Source organism: Octodon degus, unplaced genomic scaffold (genome assembly GCF_000260255.1).
Source record: "Octodon degus isolate 3935 unplaced genomic scaffold, OctDeg1.0 scaffold00040, whole genome shotgun sequence".
NCBI classification, from domain to species: domain Eukaryota; kingdom Metazoa; phylum Chordata; class Mammalia; order Rodentia; family Octodontidae; genus Octodon; species Octodon degus.
The window spans coordinates 14,519,129-14,523,538 of NW_004524616.1; the positions used below are offsets into that span (position 1 = coordinate 14,519,129).

General features: G+C 36.5%; 1 pseudogene; it reads right to left on the reverse strand.

The window, feature by feature from the left end:
• Nucleotides 1–516: 516 nt before the first annotated feature.
• Nucleotides 517–1,244, reverse strand: LOC101584255 (annotated as a pseudogene).
• Nucleotides 1,245–4,410: the final 3,166 nt, after the last annotated feature.

Genomic DNA, 4,410 nt, shown 5'->3' on the forward strand with positions numbered 1-4,410 from the left:
CACGCTCTCAATCAGATTTAATGCAGGACATGGAAAGGTGCAAGACATCCTACAATGGATGTCCAGAGGCAACTGTGGAAGGATAGAAATGGTTTGTCCTTCTGAATAGTAAGATGATGAATTTATATAATTTTAAATCACTAAGTTCTCAGTAATTTGTTGCAATAGCTATAGGATATATAACCTCTAAATTGCACCTAATCATTTTGAAAGTATATAGATGATTCTTGCAGATCAATTCTTTTTTTAACAGAAGTTACTGTGCCTTTATTTTGTTAATTTACAAATTTTGTCCTTCAAAAGTTGCAAATGATTATGCTTTCCTTAGATATAGCTTTCATAACTAAAAATGAGGAAGAATTTAGATTAAAAAACAAAACTTTACAGGCACACACACACACACACACACACACACACCCCAAACCTAACTACAAATAATCTTCCACTGTTACTTTATTTATTTATTTATTTATTTTTGGCGGAACCAGGGATTGAACTCAGGCCCTTATACTTGCCAGGGAAGCGCTTATTCCACTGAGCCATCTCCCCGGCCCACTTCTACATTACTGCTAGGAAACTTCCAGGCTTTTTCTTCCAGAAGCTTTCTTTTGATGGCCGTAAGTAGCTAACAATTTTGTATTTCCACAATTAATGCCTCCATTTCATTCATAGATTCTCCGAGGTTCCTGAAGCACCACACCACCCTCCGTCATGGCACTTTGTAGACGCTTTATCGAGTCTGCTGCTGCTTCCCAAGGCGTTGGCTGGAAGACCATGAAATTGATTCCTGCTTCTAAGCAGCGCTGTGCCAGCACTCATCCTATACTCTCACAAGCTACTACGTTTCTGGATCTATAAAGGTGCTTTCTAATAGCCCACTCACGAGTGGATGCTGACGCCACAACCCGGCCATTCCAGTGCTTCACAAGGGCTTCCACATGATGCTGAGTCCTTATAACTCGCAACCTGTGCCAGAATTCTCGGGACGGCCACACGGTCCCTCAACCCCACTCTTTCCTGTCTACACCTAACAGCTCCAGATTCCGAGGGTTTCGGTTGGTGAACTCTGGGGCAACAGCTTCATTTTCCACAGGCTCTGTTTTCGGCTTCACCGCTGGCGTGGAGCTGGTTGCGAGAGCTGAGAACCTACATATGTGCAGGCACAGGAGTGTACGCTGAAAATGAGATAAATAGCCCGAGTTCCTGCAAATCGGCAAATTGCAGAACCGTGACAAAAACGCCATCGTTGAGAGGATGACGGTGAAAGCACGGAAAGCCTTCACTTCACGACCGCAGCCCAAATAGTTAACCTGCCCCAGCCATAATAGATCGCGAGAGCTTGCAGATCAATTCTTACACTGGAAGTTGTAAGTGATGATTAAATTTTACTGACTTTATCAATGTTTCTAATTTATTAATATTGTTCCAAAAAGAAAGCTCCCTTATTTTTGTCTTTTTCTGTACCTCATTGTCTTATGGTATTATCAGAAATTCACAGGGTGTTTTTAAGTTTCTATTTCTACACTCTAATTCTTCCAAATTTGACAAGTAGTAGTCACTTTGGGCTGAGTCTTGTGACCAGCTGAAATTCAGAGCAATTTCTTGCTTTCAATAATACCTTTAGGGTTAACTTGCTTTTTTCTGTCTAAACCTGGAATCTACTAGAATTTACTTAGTAAAGTCAGAATTTACTTACTAAAATCTGGAATGTTCTTACGAAGGATCTGTGGTTTCACTTAGTGAAGGACTGTATTTAAACATGGATGGCAGAATTGGGTTTTAAGGATATGTTAGTATTTCAGGTTAGTTTCTGTTTGGCGTGCATTTCTACTCAAGAATGAAGTTAAATACATTTTTATATTTTAGAAGATCTTTTTAAACTATCTGAGGGCTGGCCAAATAGCTCAGGGGATTAAAGCATCTGCAAGCAGGTGCAGAGGCCAGGGGTTCAATCCCCAGGCCTGCCATGCCAACACTGTCCCTGGGATGTGCTGAGACTGTAATTGAGATGGGGTGTGGTGGTGTGCGCCTGTAATCCCAGCTTTTGGGAGGCTGCAAACAAGTGGATCACTATGAGGCCAATATACTAGTGAGACCCTGAACACCCTGTAGACCCTTCCCTAAAATATAAAAAACATAAAAATAAAAAATAAAATTGGTTGGTTATTTCATTGTCATTTATTTAACAAGGAAATTACACTTCTATAGGTCATACATATTCTATTTTTTTCCAAATTTTTCAGTTTTTTATGATTTTGCCAATGCAAAAGCTTTTTGCTTAATATAGTATAATGTATTCCTTTTTTGTTTAATTGGAACTGAATTTTGAAAAAGAAAATCTTCTCCACATCACAATTGTAAAGAAAAAACACCCATGTTTTATCCTTGTATTTCCTCTGCTACATTTAAAACTTCATCAATTTGACATAAGGTATGAGTCCAAAACTGTGTTTCAACTGTCTCAAGAACTGTTATGAAGCTTGTGTTCTGCCCCAGAGTTTTGATATGTTTTATTATTCACTAAAGTTTTATATATTTAGGGCTCTATTTCTGGATCAGATATTCTGTCTTACTGGTAAGGCTATACATTCATTGATGCGGTACTAGTTCAATCAGAGCTTTGAAAATTTGTTTTAATACCTTAGGCTAGTCAGCCTTAATTTTTTTTTGGAATTTCTTCTCTATGTACAGACTTAATATGTAAATACTAGAATTAGTCTTGCTCACAGAAACTTTCTGAAGAAAACTTTCTGCTATGTAATGAGATTGCACTAAATGTGTCTCAGAGACAACTGAAATATATGATAGTTGGTCATTCTATTCTACATGAGGAAATTTTTTTGTTTGCCCAATTTGTCTTTTTAAATAAATTTTATGTATTTCTTGAAAATTTAATATATATATATTTAACCACACAATTGTTCTTGTGAATATTATTTTCCCTTCATCTTACTCTTCTATTTTGAACTGTATGCCTCCACTGCAATGGTTTTCAGCCTTCTTAGTGCATTGAAAACATCTGGAAAACTTGCAAATTCTTAGTACCCAGTTATAACCCTAGTTGATTAAATCAAACTCACTGGTAAGGGCCACAGAATCAATATGTGTAAGTTCCTCAGGTGGAAACAATATACACTGTAAAATGAGAACCACTGGTTGATTTGAAAGAATGATCTTTGGGGGGCTTGGGGTGAACGGAAAAATGAAAGCCATGTTTTGAACCCTCTATTATCTATTTATCTCTACAATTAATTTTTCCCCTGTCAACAGATGTTTCGTAACAGAAGCTGAATTAGTTTTCTGATTTAGTCATAAATTGACACTATTTTCCTATATACTCTATTAAAACTCTTTACCCTCTCTTTTTATTTAATTTGTTTCTTATGCTTTCCCAAATCCCTTTTTCTCTCTCCTGCTTTTGTCTAAGACAAATATTATCATAATTTATTTTCAATTTTTTACTTTATTTATTGTCTTTCCTTACTTCTTGTCTTATAATATATGTGAGGTATTTGTATAAGTTAAATTGACAATAAAAATTAATCACTGCTTTAGTTTATATAGCATTTTTAGGGGCATGTTAGGTTAATCTTCATCAAAAATTGTGTATAAAGCATTCAAACAATGTTTTTATCAACCTATTCATTGGTTTGATCCTCCTTAAAGTTTCCTCAAATCTCCAGTTATACTTTCTTCCATCTTCTTTTTTTCAAAACTTCACAAATAACCCCATCTTCACCAGCCCTCCATTCCAGATATAAAGATGTCACCAAAGTTGTATCCTTTTCTTGCTCTCTGTCTCTTTCTTTCTTCTTTCTTTCTTTCTTTCTTTCTTTCTTTCTTTCTTTCTTTCTTTCTTTCTTTCTTCTCTGCCATCTCTTATTTGTTCTTTAATTTTGAGTATTCTTTCTTCTACCTCTTTTCATTCCCTTTTTTGCTACATTCCAGCATACTTACTTACCATCAGTACTATTTCATTGTTTTAATGGGTGGTTGAAAAGAGTGCAATTATATGATTGATTTATGGTCAGTCCCATAAATGATGACATAACCAGTAGTTGTTCTGTTCTTACAATACAGTAGTTGAAAAGGTTCATAAATGTAGGGAGCAGCTGAAGCTAAAAATATTTTAGTCATGAGAAAACATGTTGCCTGAGACAATTCCAGTCTGTAATTGCCAGACAACCCTGTAGCTCATGATACTAACTCAAAAGTATAAATAAACACCCCTAGAGTGATGGTTCAGTCCTCTTTTCCCACCTACAAAAAAAGCTACTCCTCCTAACCTCAGCTTTCGTCTCATCTATATTTTCTAAACCCTCTGACTGTCTTTCCCTGGGACCACTGAGCGACATGCCAGTTCACGGTGCATAACCACCAACACACAATAACAGCCAAGGCCACATCACA